Source organism: Terrapene carolina, unplaced genomic scaffold, assembly GCF_002925995.2.
Source record: "Terrapene carolina triunguis isolate 2854851 unplaced genomic scaffold, T_m_triunguis-2.0 Scaffold23, whole genome shotgun sequence".
Lineage (NCBI taxonomy): Eukaryota > Metazoa > Chordata > Testudines > Emydidae > Terrapene > Terrapene triunguis.
This window is the reverse complement of record NW_020664374.1, coordinates 12,572,041-12,594,884: the sequence shown is the minus strand read 5'-3', so window position 1 is coordinate 12,594,884 and position 22,844 is coordinate 12,572,041. Positions and strand designations below refer to the sequence as shown.

The 22,844-nt window shown below is 38.3% G+C and overlaps 1 protein-coding gene across 1 annotated transcript in view; it reads left to right on the top strand.

Moving 5' to 3' along the window:
• Positions 1–277: 277 nt before the first annotated feature.
• The window catches only part of LOC113406219 (E3 ubiquitin-protein ligase Midline-1), a 354,834-nt gene continuing 332,267 nt past the window's right edge, over positions 278–22,844 (top strand). The window contains exon 1 of the mRNA XM_026649567.1: positions 278–336. The gene's annotated coding sequence lies outside the window, so the exon portion shown is untranslated. The remainder of the gene's footprint in view (positions 337–22,844) is intronic.

The window sequence follows — 22,844 nt, the reverse complement described above, 5'->3', positions numbered from 1 at the left end:
CTTACACCTATTCCCAATTAGCTTCTTACACCCAGAGTGCAATGCTTGTTTACCTATCTAAGGAAACATGTTATACTGAAGTGAGCTTGGCTGGTTTTTAGCCTGACTGAGAGAGACAAGTAAGCACACACCCAGGAGAGTGGGAGTGATCAGTAGGCTGGACAGAGCACAGCTTCCTGAATCAAACTGACTACTACAGTTCAGCTGATCTTGAGGAAAAACAGCACAAGCCGGGCAACAAAGCACCCTACTTGGAGGAACTATCAACTTAAAAAAACAAACAAACAGAATTTCAGGACAAGAACAATAACCGACAGTATAAAAATGGAGAAGCAGGTAAGTCACTTGCATTGTAGAAGTGGCCTTGTTAGAATGAGGAGGAAATCAGATTGCTACTATTAAATCTTGTATCTAGTTCATTCCTAAAACGGCTTGCACATTTTAGAAATACTTCTAGACAATTTATGCCTTTTGTGCACAGCAACATCTGTGTGGGGTAATTATTTTAGTTTATCTGACTTTCCATGTGTTTCTAATTTGGATACACCTTTCTTTACCAAAGAGATTATCAAAGTTTCTTATCTTGGATGGAACACAGATGCAAGCTAAGACTGTGGAAATAAAGCTAGGACGCTTTGATTAACTGTCTGAATCCCTGCAAACTGCAGAATGCAAAATTTCTAATTTGCACACACTAAAAGTCCTTATTTTTAAGGTTTAGGGCATTTTTTTAAAAAGCGAAATATCGCTTCATTCCGTAGTTTCTAGTATACTTCAGTTGGACTGGTATGACTGGAGCTCAGTCAGCACAGCTGAAATGTCCTTGCTCGCTGTACGTGGAATATGGGTATACCTGCAATAATAAGCACAACTTAATTAAAAATAAGCCTGGTTCAGTCTTGCAAAACTTGTAAACAAAACTTGTTCTCCTAAAATAAAAGTTGTCAAGGTACAAAACAAAAATGTGGGTTGCTTAGGGAACATTTACAGATTCTGATAACCTTTACAATAGACTCTGATTTGAATCCAGAGAGCAAAAGAGTTCTTTGAAGAATATCTCAAAGAATTAGAAGTGGAAATCTGAGAGAATATGTTTCAATAGCCTTCTAATTGCATAGTGTTGTACAGTACTTCAGGACAGTCAATGTTAAAAGGCAGCTAGTTGTAGAACTTCCTTCAAATTCTATTGCACTGATGATACAAAACTTACGAATGAAAGTTTGGTTTAATTGATCCCTCTGAGAGGTACCTTCCACAGAAGAATACCGTGTGCAGAAAACTTTACAGAAACAGGTGCAGACTTTGTTTTTTAGGGTGATTTCATTTCTCTCATTCTGGTGGTTCACTGTCATATGGTTGCATTGCACTAAGCTTTGACTGATAATCTCATCACAAAAAATCTGCATTAAGAATTTAATTGGTATGTCTGTATCTTTCCTGAGGGCCAAAATCGCAAAAAAAAAAATTACATTAATATTTCTAAAAATGTAGAAGATTTTTAAGAAATTGATTACACTAGAAACAAAACAGTTAACTTTCAAAATGTTGCAAGATTTATTAATATATGCGTAACAGTAAGCAGTTATATTGCAAGCTCCTGTAATGTAATATTTCCTGGCTAAAACATTCATTCGTGATAAGGAATTGGCAACGTTAAACTTCACTTATGCTAATTTAGTTTCTCATTCATAAATATACAGGATGTTTCTAAACTCCTGATCTTCAAAGTGAATATATTGATGGGAGTTACATACATAAAACAGCAATGCAGTATCTTCAGTATAGCATTTTTACAGGATCATTTGCAAGGAAAGTAGATAGTGAGTTCTTAGACATGGGACAACATCTGAACATACCATGTTATCCCTCTGAACTATCATTGGTTTTGATGGAACTCAGCAGCGGTAGGGAATCTGGGAATGGAGGACCAGGAGCAAAGATTGCGGCTTCTGAACTTCACTCACCTCACCTCCCACCCTATCTTTGCTGGCTTCCGTTTATGGTACCTCAAGAAACTCTGTGCCTCAGGTAGGGATACAAGATAAGAGATTTTTATCAGGGGTGTTTGTAAATAAAACACAAGCTTTATAGAACAGGAGAAACACCTGCCAAGAGAAACCCACATTCTTAATCTATGGGATTCTATTCTGTCTAGATACTTAATGGTACTGATCCAAATACCTCATAATCATTAACAGAATTTATCTTTACAACACCCTGGGAGGTAGGGATGTTTTATTGCCATTTTACAGATGGGAACGGAGGCACAGGGTATTTTATTTATATTATTGTAGCACCTAGGAGCCTCAGCCATGGACCAGGATCCCATTGTACTAGGCGCTGTTATATAGACACAGATCAAACAGTTCCTAGATTAACTGATTTACCTAAAGTCACAAAGAATGTCTGAGGATGAGCTGGGAAATGAACCCAAGTCTCCTGCATCTCAATCCAATGCCCTATCCACTAGATCAGTGTTTCTCAATTGTGGGGGGGGGGCGGAGGAAGGAGGCGCCTGTCAAATTTTCTAGGGAGAAAAGCACAACACAACACCACCCAAATTTGGCCCCACCACCCCCCCCGGTGGGGGGGGGGGGGGGGGGGGGGGGGAAGCCGGGCTACATTTGAGTAAATGACACAAGGGTTCCAAGTTTAAAAACAAAGAAATACCTCCCCTCCCCGCTGCAAAAAAGCTAGGGTGGGATGTGGTTTAGAAAAGGTTGAGAACCCCTGCACTAGATCACTCTTCCCTCTTAAGCTTCTGTGCCTGAGTTCCTTATCTGTAAAATGGGCATATTTCTTCACACATCGATAGAAACATTCTCTCTGTGACGATATGCAAGTAAAGTAATCTTGGAAACTGGGAACACCGCCCTGTGCAAAGTGGTTAAATAATGCTTTCACTGCCAATGAGCTGTATGTAAGGAACTCTACTTGTATATTTAGCTAAAACGGGTTCCAGCAATTTTTTTGGTCCATAATGCACAAAATGAGGAGGGGGGGAATCATCCCACAAACCCACCATATTTATGGGATTTGGCTCATGAGGCAATATTTCTGTCATTTTATGGGTGGAACAGCTGGCAGTACTGGGTGAGGGTCTTTTGGGAAGCTATTACCTTGAGCTGCATAAACTTTATAGCCTTTCTCCTTGATACTTTTCATCAGTAAATATGTTTTTTTTTAATGAGTTTTGCCCAAGTAGTAGAACATTTCCATTTTAATACGCCTTGAAACACTGAGGAAAAGCTTCCACTTTAAATGGTTAGTGTAGAAAAAGCTATACTTTTGTTTTAAAGTTTAATTCCAGGTTAAATAATGTAATTAAGTTCTACAAGGTTTCTCCCTGTCTTTGGATATGTGTCAATTTCAATTGTTTAGCTCCAAGGAAAATAATGAAGTACATTGATGATGTTCAGTCTAAAGAAATGTCAGCTTTGCAGATGCACATATTGAATCTAAGCAAAGGTGTTGTGCCCCAACAGGCTTTCTGTGTGTATGTATGTACTTATAGCACCATCTTTAGCTGTCTAAACATGAGACAGGGCTGAAGTGAAACAGAACAATTCTGATTTGACAGTCCAAGTTTTAACACAGAGAGGACTGAGTTGGAAATTTTTGTTCACGTTTCAGAATTGTGAAGTTATTACTCTCTGACAAAGGCTTTGATTACTTAGACAAAAATGATTTTGCTTGGTTCTGAGTGAAACATTGCTGGTGCATTAAATTCAGGAGGGTTCTTATCCATTTGTGGTTTTAGCAAATAAAGGGTTAACTTTAGAGCTGAGGCTGTTGGATGTAGTTATCATGGCACTTTTATTTTAAAAGAAAAGTTGAATATGGAAACTAATATTTCTCTTTAATCCATTAACAATAGTATTTAAGGATATTTTTAAAAGTTTCCAAGGTAAATAAACTAAAGTTGACAGTTCACCCTACAACAACTCTTTTTCTTGATTAAACAGGTTTTTCAGAGCCACCGCTTTGTTTACTTATTTTTACTTTTTAAATTTTTCATGTAATTGGAATTGAGAGCTTCTATACATTAGCAAGCAGAGGCTGTGCACATCACATTTCCATTTTGATACCTTAATGCTTTTTCAATGAGAACTCAAGGCTTTCAAAATGTAATTAGAGAGCTAGCAATAATAGATGAGCAGGCTGTACTAATTGTGTGCTCCCTGTAGGGTTTTGTTAAAGGTTTTACCATTCTGTTACGCTATCATTTTCTAATGTAAGCATTTTATATGGCATGTGTGATTTCACTGCCCTTAAGTGACCTAAGTAAATTCCTTTTTCCCCCTGAAGCATATGCCTAATTGAAAAGAACCGTCAGCAGTTGCCGAGTTGCAAGCAACATCTCTAGGAATAGCTTGAAGAGAGACAGGTGTCAAAAAGGGTGGGGTCAAGTGGGACAACATTTATAACAACCTTCTGCAGATCCTGTATTGAATCATTGTTAGGATTAATGGTAATGAAGAAGTGTAGGCAGGGCATATTAGCTTAGCTGAAGAGAAGACAGCAGCTGCCTCAAGATTAAATATACAGAATATATTTTCTGAAAGGGCATCTGTTTTGGTTTTTTACTTCTGCTGTCCTTGCTACTCTATTTAGGAAATTTAAAATGCAACTCAAAATCTGTATATTTCCTAGTGCAACTGCTGTTCTAAAATCATAAAGCCCCACATGGCTGTGTGGAAGTAGTTATGAAGAACACACTGGGCTGCAACCTAAGATTGAAACATTGTGTTCCCTATTGGAAGCCCTATGTTGCTTTTACAGTGCCAGCTGCCCTGAGTGCATGTGTTTTAAGAGTCATGCAAATGAAGGACAGTCTCAAGCTGGGGAATAGCCTTTCTTTTCCCTGATCAAGAAAAAATTATCAGATGATAAATCATTGGTCAATTCTGCTTAGATGATTAAAAAAATTAATCTCAGTTTAAAATACTTCCATGAAGTCTGCTCAAGTTTTATATTTATTGATTGCAACTTTAACTTGCTTGATCAGGTCAGAAAAAAAACAACCCAGTACTTAAATTTAAAAAGGTTAAAAATCAATGGTCCTTGCAGGCACAAACACAGAGCCCGTATCATATAAAGATGTGTCACATCATTCTATCAGCCGTTCTGTGCTATTTGTCTGGCTTGGAAAGTTCAGAAACCACTAGGTTAAAAATGAAGACTAGGAAGGTCTCTGCCAATGGACTATGGATAGCAAATTAGCTCAGCACGTCTGTCTTGTGTTATCTGTCTCTTAGTCTGCTTTAGGTAGGCTTGTCCTATTGATTTATTTGTTTCTGTATTTATTCCAGGCTATATTTCAGTAGCACATGTCAGAATTTTAGTTTTGGAATGCTTACAACTTTGGGCCTGATCCTGAAAGGCGCTGAGCACCCATAACTCCCATTTCAGGCAACTAGCTTTATAGGTGCTGAGGCCCTTAACAGGCTGAATCTGCCTGGTTTCTTTTAGAACAATATTTCCTGTTGTGTTTTATTTTTTGCTAAACTAGTCAACACTAAATCTAATTTTTGGTGCTGTGACCAGTGATTGAGAGAATACAAGGCTGTGTTAATGCAGAGGTTGTTGGTAATACTGTATTTTGTAGGGCGGGTTGGTCATTTTCATGATAAATTCCTGATTCAGCAAAACACTGAAAGACAAAAAAAGTATATTTCCAAGAAACTTCTCTGTCAACAATACTGAAGTCAATGGGACTTATGCACAAGCTTAAAGTGCATGTTCTTAAACATTTTGCTAAATTTTGGCCTCAATCAACAAAATCAAGATATTTGTCCTCAGACTTTTATGCTCTTCGTACAGTATATGAGAGCTAGGGAAATAGATTACTTTTGAAATCAGTTTTAGCCAATAGGACTTTTTAATACAAAACTCAGCATTTTCACCTTACAAACTGAAACATTTTCTTTGGTTTTAAGTCTTATTCCTGGACTCTTACCCATTGGTAGTAATTGTGATAGCCCTTAATATAAAGAGTTAGGGTGAAGGCAGAATGGAAGTGGGCAGTTTCTCTTGTTAGATGTGATTAATTTTATTTGCAGGAAGTGTTTGATTAATTTCAGCTTCATTTAAAACCAGCTGAGGTTACTTTCAGGAATAATGAAACGACATTTGTGGATATTGTAGTGCAAATTTCCAGTCATTCCTACAGGTTGAGAACAGTCTCATTTTGTAATACAATGGATATATGCACCATCATTTTCAAAGGGTCTTGACTTGTTTACAATGAGCTTCCACTGATGTGTGTTCTCAGTGCTGCTGGTCTTCCTGCAGTTCTGTGTGGTAACTGCCTAATCTTTGAGGTGCCATTTGAAACCCCAAGTCAGGACCCTGAGGGGTATATTTTTTTGTACTTGTGTCATATCCCTATGTATTAAACACTGATTGTGCTCCTAATATGTGAATTCTGTAACTTGTCATTATTTTCACTGTACATTTTTTATCTCTTTAGTCTGTTTGAAATTCAAACCCTATTTTATCTGAGCACTTTAAGTATTAGCAATTAATTATAAATTCTTACCTTTAAGAATGGAAATATGCCACGAAGTGGTTTGGGATATCTTATTGGTTGTTTATTCAAAATTATGCAGCTGCACTTAAAACTCTAGTCGGCAATTCTGAATATGTTGTGTTTTGCCTTTGATACAGTGCCATACCTCCTCCATTAGTGCAGTGGTTAGACTGCAAACATCTGTTTGCTTTTATTGCATATGTGTTACGTAAGATGTTCTGTTTCTGCAGGATGTAAATCACTGCAATTTACTGCAACATAGGATTTGTTTATTCAGTAAACCTTAAAATGTGCCAATTGACTATCCTAGATATTGACATATATAGACATATACAGAAGGAAAAGCTAATGCTCGGTGTCTGTGTAATCAACAATATTGCACTTTTCTGTTTTTAAAAACAATTTGTAAACATTCATGTGACTGTCTATAAAAAAAATTGACCTAAAACTGGTACACATCCACACAATCAGATGACAGTGGTCAAAACTGGGGATATAGAAATGCACCTGACTTAATTACATTTCAGAAAACAAAATGACAAAATCTATAGACCCTCATTCTAGAATCTTGCTATATTCACAGAACAAAACAGAACATATGAATGTGTAATATACAGTAAATGCATTTTCAGGTGATATAACTGTATACAACATATTGCCTTTTGAACAAATTGATAAATTAAACAGTAATAAGTCACCAGGACCAGATGGTATTCACCCAAGAGTTCTCAAGGAACTCAAATATGAAACTGCAGAACTACTAACTGTGGTATGTAATCTATCATTTGAATCAGCCTCTATACCAGATGACTGGTAGATAGCTAATTTGATGCCGATTTTGAAAAAAGGCTCTAGAGGTGATCCTAGAGGCAATTACAGGCCAGTAGGCCTAACTTCATCACCATGCAAATTGGTTTAAAGCTATAGTGAAGAATACAATTATCAGATACATAGATGAACACAATAAGTTGGGGAGGAGTCAACATGGCTTTTGTAAAGGGAAATCATGCCTTACCAGTCAATTAGATTTCTTCGAGGGTGTCAAAAATGTGTGGACAAGGGTGATCCACTGAATATAGCATATATGGACTTTCAGAAAATCTTTGACAATGTCCCTCACAAAGGGTTCTTAAGCAAAGTAGGCAGTCATGAGATAAGAGGGAAGGTCCTCTTATGGATCTGTAACTGGTTAAAAGACCGGTAACAAAGGGTCATAATAAATGATCAGTTTTCACAGTGGAGAGAGGTAAATAGAGGGTTCCCCAAAGGATCTGTACTTGGACCAATGCTAATCAACATAGTCATAAATGATCTAGAAAAAGGAGTAAACAGCGAGGTGGAAAACTTTGCAGATGATACAAAATTACCCAAGATAAGTCCAAAGCTGACTGCAAAGAGTTACAAAGAGATCTTATAAGCTGGGTGAGTGGGCAACAAAATGGCAGATGGAATTCAATATTGATAAATGAAAAGTAATGCACAATGGAAAAAATAATCCTATCTATGCATACAAAATGATGGGGTATAAATTAGCTGTTACCACTGAAGAAAGAGATCTTGGAGTCATCGTGGATAGTTCTCTGAAAACATCTGCTCAATAAGCAACAGCACTAAAAAAAGATAACAGAATGTTAGGAACCATTAGGAAAGGAATATATCACAATGCACTATATAAATCCATGGTACAGTAACACCTTGAATACTGAATACAGTTCTGGTCACCTCATATCCAAAAAGATATATTTGAATTGGAAAAAGTACAGAGAAAGGCAATAAAAATGATTAAAGGGTATGGAACAGCTTCCATATGAGGAGAGATTAAAAAGACTGGGATTGTTCAGCTTGGAAAAGAGATGATTGGGGGGTGGGAGGGCGTTATGATAGTCTGTAAAATCATGAATGTTGAAAGTGAAAAAGGAAGTATTAGTTACCCCTTCACGTAACACATGAACCAGGGGTTAACCAAGGAAATTAACAGGCAGCAGGTTTACAACAAACGTAAGGAAATACTTCTTCACAGAATGCACAGTTAACCTGTGGAACTCATTGCTAGGGAATGTTAAATGTGAAGGCCAAAAGTATAAGGGGGTTCAAAAAAGAATTAGATAAGTTCATGGAGGATATGGCCATCAATTGCTATTATCCAAGATGGTCAGGGATGCAATCCCATGCTCTGGGTGTCCCAAAACCTCTGACTGCTAGAAGTTGGGACTGGATGATCAGGGATGGATCACTCTATAAATTACCCTGTTCTGTTCACTCCCTGTGAAGTATCTGTTGGAAGACAGGATACTGGTCTAGATGGACCATTGGTCCAGTATGGCCGTTCTTATGAAACATTACCTGGATTCTAAAACAAGTTTCTCAAATGATCTCAGTAATTTTGGTTCTTTCAATGATATTTTATAGCTATATCAGACCTCTTGAAGCTTGGTTCTAATGTAACTCACTCAACATTGCTAAATTGCAGAACTGAATTGTTTACTTTAGGTTACAGAAAATATAACCCTTTGTAGTAGATTAAGGTTATTATTAGGGCTGTCAAATGATTAAAAAATAATCGTGATTAATTGCGTGGTTAATCGCACTGTTAAACAATAATAGAATACCATGTACTTAAATATTTTAGATGTTTTCTATGTTTTCAAATATATTGATTTCAATTACAACACAGAATACGAAGTGTACAGTGCTCACTTTATATTTATTTTTGATTACAAGTATTTGCACTATAAAAAAACAAAAGAAATAGTATTTTTCAATTCACCTAATTCAAGTACCATAATACAATCTCGTTATCATGAAAGTTGAACTTACAAATGTAGAATTATGTACAAAAAAAACTGCATTAAAAATAAAACAATGTAAAATTTTAGAGCCTGCAAGTCCACTAAGTCCTATTTGTTCAGCCAATCGCTCAGACAAACAAGTTGTTTACATTTGCCTGCTTCTTGTTTACAACGTCACCTGAAAGTGAGAACAGGCATTCGCATGGCACTGTTGTAGCTGGTGTTGCAAGATATTTACATGGCAGATGTGCTAAAGATTCATATGTCCCTTCATGCTTCAACCGCCATTGCCGAGGACATGCGTCCATGCTGATGACGGGTTCTGCTCAATAACAATCCAAAGCAGGGCGGACCGACTCATGTTCATTTTCATTATCTGAGTCAGATGCCATCAGCAGAAGGTTGATTTTCTTTTTTGGTGGTTCAGGTTCTGTAGTTTCCGCATCGCAGTGTAGCTCTTTTAAGACTTCTGAAAGCATGCCCACACCTCGTCCCTCTCAGATTTTGGAAGGCACTTCCAAATCTTAAAGCTTGGGTCGAGTGCTGTAGCTATTTTTAGAAATCTCACATTGTTATCTTCTTTGCATTTTGTCAAATCTGCAGTGAAAGTGTTCTTAAAATGAACAACATGGGCTGGGTCATCATCCGAGACTGCTATAACATGAAATATATGGCAGAATGCGGGTAAAACAGAGCAGGGGACAGAGTTCTCCCTCAAGGAGTTCAGTCACAAATTTAATAATGCTATTTTTTTTTTTAAATAAGCATCATCAGCATGGAAGCATGTCCTCTAGAATGGTGGAGAGGCTGAGGGAACTGGGATTGTTTAGTCTGCAGAAGAGAAGAATGAGGGGGGATTTGATAGCTGCTTTCAACTACCTGAAAGGGGGTTCCAAAGAGGATAGATCTAGACTGTTCTCAGTGGTACCAGATGACAGAACAAGGAGTAATGGTCTCAAGTTGCAGTGGGGGAGGTTTAGGTTGTATATTAGGAAAAACTTTTTCACTAGGAGGGTGGTGAAGCACTGGCATGGGTTACCTATGGGTGGTGGAATCTCCTTCCTTAGAGGTTTTTAAGGTCAGGCTTGACAAAGCCCTGGCTGGGATGTTTTAGTTGGGGATTGGTCCTGCTTTGAGCAGGGGGTTGGACTAGATGACCTCCTGAGGTCCCTTCCAACTCTGATATTCTATGATTCTATGATTATCTCTTGTAATTATAAACAAACTTGTTTCTCTTAGCAATTGGCTGAACAAGAAGTAGGTCTGAGTGGTCTTGTAGACTCTGAAGATTTACATTGTTTTGTTTTGAGTGCAGTTATGTAATAAAAAATCTAGATTTGTAAATTACACTTTCACGACAAAGATTGCATTACAGTACTCGTATGCAAATATTTATAATAAAAATAATATACACTTTGATTTCAATTACAACACTGAATACAATATATATGAAAATTTAGAAAAACATCCAAAATATTTAACAAATTTAAATTGGTATTCTATTGTTAACAGTGTGATTAAAACTGCAATTAATTGATTAATTTTTTTGAGTTAATCACATGCGTTAACTGCAATTAATTGACAGCCCTGGTTATTATGTTTGTGATGTAATTTTAAATGGATCCCAGTATGTTAGCCTCAAATGCCTTGCAGTTTTAATCTCCCTATCTGTTTGTGTAACTCAAGCAAAACTAAACTAGAATGCATTGTCCATCTCACTTGAGAATGAAAGACACAAAGCCTAATTAGAAAAGGAGAACTTGAAAGTGGACAAGTCAGTTGAATCATCAGCTGCATAACCTTTTATTTGACTACCAAGAACTTGAAAGTATTCAGAGTTCTGGTTAGAGGCCGCAGAATTTCAGAACTGGAAGTTTCCATAGACAGCCAAGACTGTAAAAGGAATTGAAAATTGGAACAGGTTATTTTTTGTCCTAAACTGGCTGTAGGGAATTAAAGAGTTGATCTTTCCTGAGATTCAAATTGGAGCTGTTGGTATGATATATGTGTTACCCAGCAGATTGTGGTATCTACTGAGGCCTCTTTAGTCATTCCAAGGTAAATTATTTTGGGTTGGCACTCTGGAACTTTAACTGATTATTTTTAATTTAGACTATTACACAGTTATCAGTATCAAGTTCAACTTGCAGGATTCTTTGCAGCTACCTGGCTTGTAGTAACAAAGGATGCATAGTTGCCATGAGAAAATGCTAAACCTAGTATAAATGTTACAAATTGGTGAGAACATTCACACATCTATTGACACGAAAACAGTCACCATGTATAATACAGTCCAGAATATATAATTTTCCCTGTTAAAATGTTAATTATGGATTGTGGCATAGTTAAAGAACATAACAATACAATATCTGTAAATGTAAGGCAAGCATGAGAGTAACCATTTGAAAATGTGTAGGGAAGATAAAGTACATTATGTCATTCCAGGAGAGAGATGTGTTGTCCTCTATGGTATTTTTAATTTTCATGTCTGAAGTGTGGGGGAAGAGTTGTATGACAAGGTCCTTCTAAGAGAACACTGAGCAGAACTGGTTATTGCTTAAAATGTAACATTGATTTGGCATGATCAACAAATGAGCACTCAACATATCACCCGTCGTTATGTTGCAGTGTTGAGTCATTTGATCAGTATGGATCAATATCTGCACTCCATACTGCAGTATCCATTAGGTGTGCTCTGGGAATTACAGGCGTTATCCCTTGACCAGTTAGGTTCCAAATTAGAGTCAATGAGCTCAGAAATAGCAGATAATAAAAATGGAAATGAGATTGATTTCTTTTGCACGATACTTTCCATAACTTCAGCTTCACGAGTGAGTATTTTTGAGGTCAATAATTGTGGTTAGATGGGATAAACTGAATTCCTAAATAAGGATGGTCTTTGTCAGGAGTGTAATCAAGAGCAGTAAAATGTCAAGGCTATGTATGTGTACATTTTCTCTTCTAAAATAGGCCAATATATAGTCTTTATACTAACAGATATCTGTCTAATATTTAGATAATAGAGATCTATATTGTGATATCAAACCACCAGTCTATTTGTGGGATCATATTATGGTTTCTGAGCACCTATATCTTAATTCTTTATTTGTTTGTAGCTGGGAATAATTACTAACAGATTTCTTTTAGTGAATTTTGTACTTGTAAAAGATGCCAGTCTCACAGCCCTGGAGTCTGAAGTATTTTATTTATCCACAGAACAGATATAAGCACAGGTAGAAACTGAATAAGCTCACATCCTCCCTTCTATCCTGTTTATGTGACACAATTACATCATGGTTGGGGAGGAAAAGGTAATTCATTCTTAATACTCACTCAGTCTTTGGCCTAATTGCTGGGACTGCCAACACGGATTCCATGGCTTGTGTGATGAGCTTCCAAAAGGAACTGGATTCAGAACACCAGCTCATTCTAGTGTTGCCATTAAATGCTGTTAAGCAATTAAAATTTAATTGCTGTCTCTCTCACAGTGATCTCTGACATTCTGCAGTTATTTTCTATCATAAATTTGGGAAATGATGTGGTATGTCAGATAACAAAAGTTGTAACAGTTGGCAAATGCTCACTTTTGAATGGCAACCATTGCCTTTCAGTTATTGCAGTTTTGGGTCAGAACAGATTACATTTTACCTTCAGTGTATATAGCACTTGCTAATTTCTAAGATGTGACTGAAACTCTGCATCTAAAAATATTTTGTAAACATTAAATTGAACCATGCTATTAAAAATTCAATAATTACATGCAACTGTACTTCCATATGTCGCCTCAAAGCCAGCTTTTAACATTTTGCCTTTAGACAAATTCTCTTTAAAGTTCTTGGACAAGTTAAATCCCAAAATAAAATTTGTTTGGAAGATGATATTTAACTAAGCATGGTTTAGTAATTCTCCTAGATCAGAATCAAATCAGTAGTTTTTAGCATATTTGTACTGAAGACAGATCTCAAACTAAAAACCTATTAAAACACATGACAAAACCTCTTGTCTGAAAATATTCAAAGAGGACACCAATATTCAACAAACCTTAGCCATCTCCAGAAACCATAGACTCTTATGCTGAATTTATGAAATCACCTTTATTCCCAGATGGAGCAAATCATAGCAATTCCTGTTCTCATTTAAGTTAATAAGAGCTATACTTCTCATTGGCTTAAAAGGGAGCAGGATCAAGCCCTTAAAATAAAGCTAGGATAGATTTAGAAAAAGACTCTATATTTGCAATGGATTTTCAGAAAACCTTTGAGTAGACATGTAGTGGTTGCACAATTCACATAGCGATGAAAAACTCCTGTTTAAACCTCTCATATAAACATCTGGAGCAGGACGTGTGAATAGGGTGACCAGATAGCAAATGTGAAAAATCGGGACGGGGGGTAATAGAAGCCTATATAAGAAAAAGACCCAAAAATCGGGACTGTCCCTATAAAATCGGGACATCTGGTCACCCTACGTGTGAATGAATAAAGAACTTGATAAAAAGTAGAAGAACAAAGAAAAGGGTAATTTTCAAAAGTAGCTAAGTGACTTAGGAGACAAAGTCCCATTGAAGGACAATGAGATTTAGGGTCTTCAGTCTGTTAGGTACTTTATAATTTTACCCCAAAGGATTAAAGGAGTTACATCCCTACGTCCTATGGAAATATCCCACAGAATTAGATAGGGACGAAGCAACAGGACACTGCTCAGACCCGGTTAGTTTGAATAGCATGTAGAATCCAAAGGCTGGGTCCATTTGTAGCAGCCTGGTGACTTGTCTCTCTCCCAACAACAGAGGTTGGTTCAATACAAGATATTATCTCACCCACCTTGTCTTGCTAATATCCTGGGGACTGACATAGCTACAAGTACGCTATATGCAGCCTGGTGACTGTCCACTAGGAGAATTCATCCTGGGCTGTACCACAGTGTACTAAAATAAAAGAAAACCTTATAAAATCAGGAACATTTAATGAGCATCAGGCCTATTACATCATAGAATTGTCTTCCAAAGGAAGTGATAGAAGCCCTATTGCTTCAGTCACTTGAAACTGAATTGTATAAAGCACTTTAGAATATACTGTGGAAAACAAACCTGCACAAACAGGGGGATAGACTTGATATGACCTCGCTGGGAGAGTGGACTGGAAGGGGGCAGTTTCCATCTATAATTTCTATGATGCATGTCTTGACAAACGTGCAAAGCTCATAATGGGAAGTTTGCATTCTTACTGAGATCAGTATGAGTTGCACTCTTGCCACAGAGCAGAAACACTCACTTCTTCCTGCTACCTAATATGTCACCAGCATTTCTTCCTCTGCACTACTTCCATGTAATCAGTCTTAACAAAACAATCCACCAGTCACAGCTATCTCTGTGTGAGACAGAACTATTTGGATAGTGGTACTGCTTCTACTAATGCAACTCTGTAGGAGAGCTAGAAGATACTGTGCTCTAGGTGGATAATATGGGAGGGTGAGTTTCACAATTAGCTAATGGAGGGGAGATAGCTGTGTGTTTGGACATAATGGGTCCCCAGCCTGGTTGGCATCCAGGTAAATACTTATGGACACATTTTATATAAGATGTCATGGTCACCAGACAAATTGCCCTTCTGAGTAAAGGGATTTGGAAAAGGGCTGAACAGACCATCACAGAAGCTAGCTAGGTGATTTTTTGCATCTGAATTTTTAACAGCTGGCAGGGAGCCCCTAGCTGATAAACTGAAAATATCAGTCATGCTGTGGACCAAGAGGAGAAGTGTGTGAAGTCTCACTGCAAGGATGCAGAAAGTGTGGAGACTGGCATACCTTACAGATGCTACCCTTTCACTTTATTCTTCATACAGGTTTTCTGAGACGGGGCCCAAAATGTTTTGATAGTGTTAAAAACCCACTCCCCTCCCTTTACTCATCACAGTTTGTTCAGCATTTTCATGCAAGATTTGAAGTGGAATGTTGTAAAGTTATATGCTTTTAGTCTGTAAAACTCTGGATTCTGTCCAACAGACCATTTTTACATGGCCTGTATACTTTTTAGACAAACAGGAACTGTACCAGGGTGCAAGAATTTAGACAACTGATACATTCTTTAAAATAACTACAAGTTGGCCTGCTGCCTTTTATGAGTAGAAGAGTCCCCCTCCCACATGCCCATGGAGTCTAGGAATATAGTTGTGGCAAAAAGAATTTTAAGTACCTTTAAATTAATAAATGTTAAAGGTACATTTTGTTTTCTGACACATTATAATTCCTTTTTAATTAGTTAGCCATCCACACAAGGTAGGTGAGGGCACTTAAAATTTCTGCAACAAAGTACATGTACTCTGTGACTAAAGTGTTAATTTTTAAAAGAAAATATATCATGATATTTTTTCTATAGTGATAAAACTAGCTTTTCAAGCCCATGACACCCTTTTCATGATGAAATTGATTCAGTGATGTGTTACCAAAATTTTAACATAGGATTCCCTCAGAAATGTTATGCCTCAGTCAGTGATATGTATGATGGTCTCTGGGAAAAGCACTATTTCATCTCCTCGCAAAGATATATATTCTTCTTCCTCCCTGATGATGGAAAAATTTTATCACTATCCCCACCTTCCAGCTCAATGCCTCTTGACACTTCATTCTTTCCCATTCCCTGCACCTCATGGAAATGTCTCTAGATGCCAACCCCTATCAAGCATCTGCTCCTCACAGCGGTAGTGGTGGTGTCCAGTGGCCTTTGTTGACAGCAGTAGGGGTGGGTAACTTGTCTGGTGGTCTTTAGCTGTGGAATGGTTGGTCAGGTGAGGAGTGGATCCCTTATGGTGGCAGATAGGGAATAGGTCTCTTTTTGGCTCTTGAGGTGGGTAGGTTTCCACTCACTTCTATTAGGAAGGGGAAAGTGTGAATCCTCCACAGTTGATGTGGAGAGTATTAATGGAGGAGTGGGTCTCTGTTAACTGGTGTGGAAAGTTGGGTGTGGAGCAAGTCCCTCCTGGTAGATGGGTGGAGAAACAAGGCTCCAGGCTCTCTGCCAATATCAGGTCTTCAGACTCAGGACAGGGAACAAGCAGGAAGAAGGATGAGGGGTGGATGGCAACAGCTGTAGGACTCTTACTTCGTGGTGCAGTAGGTTGACCCCATCTTCTTTCCTCCTCCTTCTGTGCTGCTTTACACAGGGTAAAACGGATTTATTTGGGTTTAGACCCCATTGGGAGTTGGGCATCTGAGTGCTAAAGACAAGCACACTTCTGTGAGCTGTTTTCAGGTAAACTTGCAGCTTTGGGGCAAGTGATCCAGACCCTGGGTCTGTGTTGGAGCAGACGGGAGTGTCTGGCTCAGCAAGACAGGGTGCTGGAGCTGATGCAGCAGCTGTGGAGACAGGAAGGTTAAATGGTGTTGACGGGTTGGATCACAGAAACCCCCTTGGGAGCTGCCACCCAGTGTACCAAGACTACTTCTGTTCCTGTTTTCCCTGCCAGCTCAGGACTCCAGCACCCTGTCTTGCTGAGCCAGACACTCCCGTCTGCTCCAACACAGACCCAGGGTCTGAATCACTTGCCCCAAAGCTGCAAGTTTACCTGAAAACAGCTCACAGAAGTGTGCTTGTCTTTAGCACTCAGATGCCCAACTCCCAATGGGGTCTAAACCCAAATAAATCCGTTTTACCCTGTATAAAGCTTATGCAGGGCAAACTCATAAATTGTTCGCCCTCTATAACACTGATAGAGAGAGATGCACAGTTGTTTGCTCCCCCAGGTATTAATACATACTCTGAGTAAATTACTAAATAAAAAGTGATTTTATTAAATACAGAAAGTAGGATTTAAGTGGTTCCAAGTAGTAACAGACAGAACAAAGTAAGTCACCAAGCAAAATAAAATAAAATGCGCAAATCTATGCCTAATCAAACTGAATACAGATAATCTCACCCTCAGAGATGCTTCAGTAAGTTTTTTTCTCAGACTGGACACCTTCCAGGCTCGGGCACAATTCTTTCCCCTGATACAGCTCTTGTTCCAGCTTACGTGATAGCTAGGGGATTCTTCATGATGGCTCCTCTCCCCTTTGTTCTCTTCCACCCCTTTATATATCTTTTGCATAAGGTGGGAACCCTTTGTCCCTCTGGGTTTCCATCCCCCCTCACTGGAAAAGCACCAGGTTAAAGATGGATTCCAGTTCAGGTGACATGATCACATGTCACTGCAAGACTTCATTGCTCACTTGCCAGCACACACATATACAGGAAGACTAACAGGTAAACACAGCCATCTGCAGACAATGGTCCTTGTTAATGGGAGTCATCAAGATTCCAAACCATCATTAATGGCCCACACTTTACATAATTACAATAGGCCCTCAGAGTTATATTTTATATTTCTAGTTTTAGGTACAAGAGTGGTACATTTCTACAAATAGGATGATCACACTCAGTAGATTATGAGCTTTGTAATGATACCTTACAAGAGACCTTTTGCACGAAGCATATCCCAGTTGCATTATATTCACTTATCATCAAATCTTTATAAAACTATCCCAGTTACATTATATTCACTTATTATCATGTTTTTATAAAACCATATAGACTGCACAAAGTCACAGGTGTGTCCTCTTTGTGGACCTAGAGGCACTGATGGGAGATACAAGGGAGTTCCCCTTGCAGTAGCTGTCACGGTTGCAGTCAGTGTACCTACCCAGAGAGGGAGCTGAAAATTTTAACAAGAGTTGGCTTTAGTATTCTGGCATTTTGTCACTTCCCCTCCAAATGCAAGCAATTTCTTACTACCGTAAACATACCATATTGCACCAGGCTGACCGAAAGGCCTAGCAGGGTGATTGGGCTACAGTCCAAATACAACGGACTTGTTTTATATAAAAATGATGTGTTGGAGAGAATCTTTGTCCTCTCCAGCCTCTGGCTATGGAAATGGAGCCCCCAACTGCATACTCCTTTATAATCCTAGCAATCACTTTTCATTGATTTACATTTTCATGACTATCTTTACAGGGAAAAGGACTAGAGGGCTCTCTTAAAATTAAAATTTAGCTTCTCCTTTAAAGGGACCGAAATCTGACTCTGTTAACAAGGGACTCACATGAGTGCTCACTGACTTCAATTTATTTGAGTTTTATTTCCAATTTTTCCTTTCCCTTCTATTTTTAGAGATCCTAGTTACAACCACATTCCTGGAATGGGATCAGTGCTGAGGTCCTTGTGTAACAGCCTTTAAGGAGCAAACCTAGATAAGTAGTTTGACTAGGATAAGCATATATGAGCAGGGCAGGCTAACTTTAGCCTGTTTGCACTGGGATTATAACAAAGACAAGGAGGGAGGAAAGTTTGAAAGCATTTTCTTCAGGGTTGTATTATAGATTGTTTGCTGACTTGAGTGCATTCTTCAGAACATTGTCAAAGACAAGCATTTCTTTTCAAGCTTGGAAAGCAAACCTTGTGAATTTTTCATGGTTCCTTCTTTAGCGGTTTCTTTAAGTTCTTTTAATCAAATAGGTGTGGAGGATAGAATTATGTTTTTAATTATTTTTATGTAAGAATTTTATAGTAACAGAGCTAGGGCCAAATGACCCTTGGATGCATGATTTGAACTGAAGTAAATGGAAGTTGTGCAGCTGTATCCAAAGACAGAATGGCATTTAGTGCATGAAAAAATATATAATTTGGTGTGTGTGTCCCCCCCCCATATCTAGATGTATATCTTACTTTACTTTTATATTGGGTAGCGAGTGGATTCCATCAAATTGAATAAGTGGGGAGTCCCTTACTAAGGTACAATAAATGTAGCTGCTAACTTTGTGTTAAAGATAAACAAATTTGGTGAAAATGCAATTTTAATACACACGTATTGAGAAAGTAACAAATACAAAAAGATGTAATAATTATAGAAAAATGATGAAATCAAATCAGTATTTTTAATAAAAATATATTTTCTGTGAATATTTTAGTAGCTGTGTTATGAAACCTCCTGATATAGAGCAAGTAAAACATTAAAAAAAGTAATTTCTTAGTGTTTCAGCAGCAAAGATCTAAGTTGGATCAGATAAAATGACACTGTCCAGGAAAGTATATGTATTGAATTACTGCAATAATAAAAGGGAAACTGTGGTACAGTAGTTTTCCTCAGCCATTGGATTTCACAGGTGCTTAAACCACTCTGGGATAGAATAACTGTATTGTAAATATAGTCATATTTTGCAATTAGCTGCATTTTTCTGTGAAATGTGATAAATCAAGGACTGGAATTTGTCAGGCATCGGTTCCCTAATGGAAAGAAGAGAAAAACCCTCACAGCTAAAATCACCACTTTTTAATGTTAATGTTTTCACTCAAGTCACAACAGAAATATTACAGTCCAGTGCATAGACTGAAGCTTTTTGATTTTTATTTGCATTAATTAGAATAAGGTTATTATGTAACCAGATATTTTGGCAACAACTGTGCCTTTATTGTGTATTTTCCACAAATCTGCAGCTCCCTGTGAAGTGTGGCACTTTGTCACAATCACTTGGTGCAATCTGACATCTTCCTCTCTGATTAGGGAGTTTATAGTTGATAGCTATCGGAAGAAGCAATTGCCAGTTATTCTACAGGTCTATTATAGGTAGCAGGGGGGGTTTCTTACAGTGTTAACTATGTTTTTCCTGGATATAGTTATGACTGCATAGCCCATTTGTTGTTAAAAATTCCATAATTCAGGATTCTACACCTCTGCAATACTGCACGAGCTAATTTAAGGTAACTAACTGATATAGGAAACCACAGCCGCCCTGGGATTTTTTTCTCCCATTAAATAAAAAAGCATGTGGATTTAAATTTTGTGATCATTTAAAAATATAAAAAGGAAATAGTTATTAGGTGATGGACATTAAAGGCCTGATCCAACTCCCATTAACTTCAATGGGAAGGTAGATCAGTCCCTAAAATGCAAACACAAATGAAAGAAGTATGGTAGCTACAATTAAGTTTTACTGTCACCAAGGTGTGACAGATCTGCCTTTGGATGCACATTCAGTTCCTATCTAAATAACTGACTTTGAATGCAGATCATGCATCCACTGGCAGAGTTACTCTGTGTGCTTAGCAATTTTTCTGGGCTGGATGCAAAAGCTTAAAGGGGTATATTTCCCCCTCTAGCCATGTGTATAAAATTCACTGATGTTAACATGTCAGCTGAGCAGAACCACTGAGGTGAAAAGAGACCCCATAATGAAGCAAATCCAAATGATGTGCATGTGGGTTGTTTTTTTATACTTAGCAACATTAAAATCCTTCAGAGATCACTCCCTTTCTGCCACAGAACATATTTCTCTTGGAGGACTAGATTCCAAAACTGCTAATGCCACGGGGATCATATTTCTTTTACTCCGTCTTTTTGTGGAAAAACTCCCATTGGAAGTTGAGCAATGAAATTAGAGTGGAATGTAGCCCTCTTAAGGGTCTAGCTCATGCTGCCCAGCTCTTTATAAAGATGATCTCTCCCTCCTGCATGGAAGTACGTGTCAGTCATCTATGCAGCATAGTTTCCCTCACTCTGGAGAGTATTCATTTGTTCCAAGGTCAATGCGTGGGAAGCGGGAAGAGCCCCGGGCTGTATTATCTCTTCGCTGGAATCCATTCTGGGGCCCCAGAGCAGTCAAGGCCAGAAGAGTGCAGTTCCATGAAATCTCTTTTGCCAGGAACCCGGGAATTAGTGCAGAGGCACGGAGTCTCTGTGCAGATGATCCTGGCTGACTGTTGATCCCTGGAATATGTCAGGCACAGGAGTTGGCCCTTCAGCTTTTTCCACAGGGGCAAACCTGTGGGGGGTGGAAAGAGTCCTTGTAGCGATTTATTTCCCCGGATATCACTCCCATGGGTTTTACTGCAGGATGGGATAACCTAGGCCAAGATATGCTATCCGTGTTTTCCTGTTGCTTGAGGGTGGCCTGAATTATTGAAGTGCAATACAGATTTCAATGCTTGAATATAAAACATAGGAGGAGGAGGACTACAGAATGCTCTGAATGAAGAGTTAAGGGGAGAAGAGCTAACAGGAGTCAGTCAACGAGTGAGTGTAGTTGGGGTTGGAATTTCCTGCTAGCCCCTGTAAGAACAAGTTTCCATTTTGTTTGAATCTGAGTGACATCCAAGATATTACAGGACAACAAACATTAACTATTATCTTCATGCTCAAGCAGCTCCAAGGTGAATATAAACAGTGATTGTTTAGAGACCATCAATTAAACTCAGATGTATTTACAGCAGGTGCCACAGAGATAATGGAATGAATGTAAAGAGAACTTTATAGCCTCATAGCTTTAAAACAATTAGGGTTTTTGATGTCATGTTTACTGGGAAAAGTACTGAGATGATATTCAAGGCCTGTGCTACTTTATGAAAGGTTTACAGTTTAACAACCACATTTACAGGCATCAAGTAAGAAGGGCTAAGTGGTGGGAGCTTTTACACTAAAGAAAGATTTATTTATAACTGCAGTAATTTATTAAAGCGACACTTGAACCTAGAGCCAGAAGTTCAGATGCTAGATCTTTTCTAACCTTTGATTTGATTTGATTAGATTTGATTTGTTTTAAAATAACATTTGTTTTAAGAAAACCTTCCACTATATGTATTTGGAATACAGTGTGGCAGCTAGAGGCCCCCATTGAGTTTGGGGTCCCGTATGCACATATAGTCGCTGCTCTGAAGAGCTTGCAATTTATATAGACAAGACAGACAAAGTGGGAGAAAGGGAAGCTTATATTATCCCCACTTCACAGATGGGGATCTGAGGCACAGAGAAACAGGGGCTGAGATTTCCAAAGCACGCTAGGGCATTTAGCCACATGATTCTCATTGAAATTAAACCTAAATTGCCCTGTCTAAGGTCACAAAGGAAACTGAACCTTCAACTCCTGCATTGTAGTTTAGTGCCTTAACCACAGGACCAACCTTTTGATTACGTTAAAAGCAGTTCCTTAAAGGATTCCTAGCCCCTTGATTTCTGTCCAGGCACGCTGTATTACCGGGTGCTTAACAGTGGGAGGAAGGAGAATCTTGGATTTTAACCTGAAATGTCCCAGCTCATTCAATGAGCCAGTGTCACAAATTATTTGATGTTCCTGTACCTTGGTCAGCGCAGCTATCAGATTAGGTAAATAGAAACAGGACTTTACTGAGAACTAGATCCTGTATCTGAGCTGATCTATCCCTAAATAAATAAGCTACAAAATAAAGTTAACTATTGCTAATCGTGGTGTGGCCCGTTTCCTTAAATAATGGTTTTGCATCAGGATTTTAGTACACCTGAAACTTACCTTTTTTACATGATTTAAACTGTTATTAATAATACTGATTGTGCTTAATGCCATATAAAACATAGAAGAGACATGACACAAAGCATTAGGTGACACTACTTGCGATGATGCAATAATGCACATGCGGGGAAACAGGACTCCCTGGGCCAGATGCTCTCCTGTGCTAGAACTCCACTCAGTGTAGAAACTGGGGGCAAGAGAGCCATAAGGGATCCAGTTATGCCAGTAGA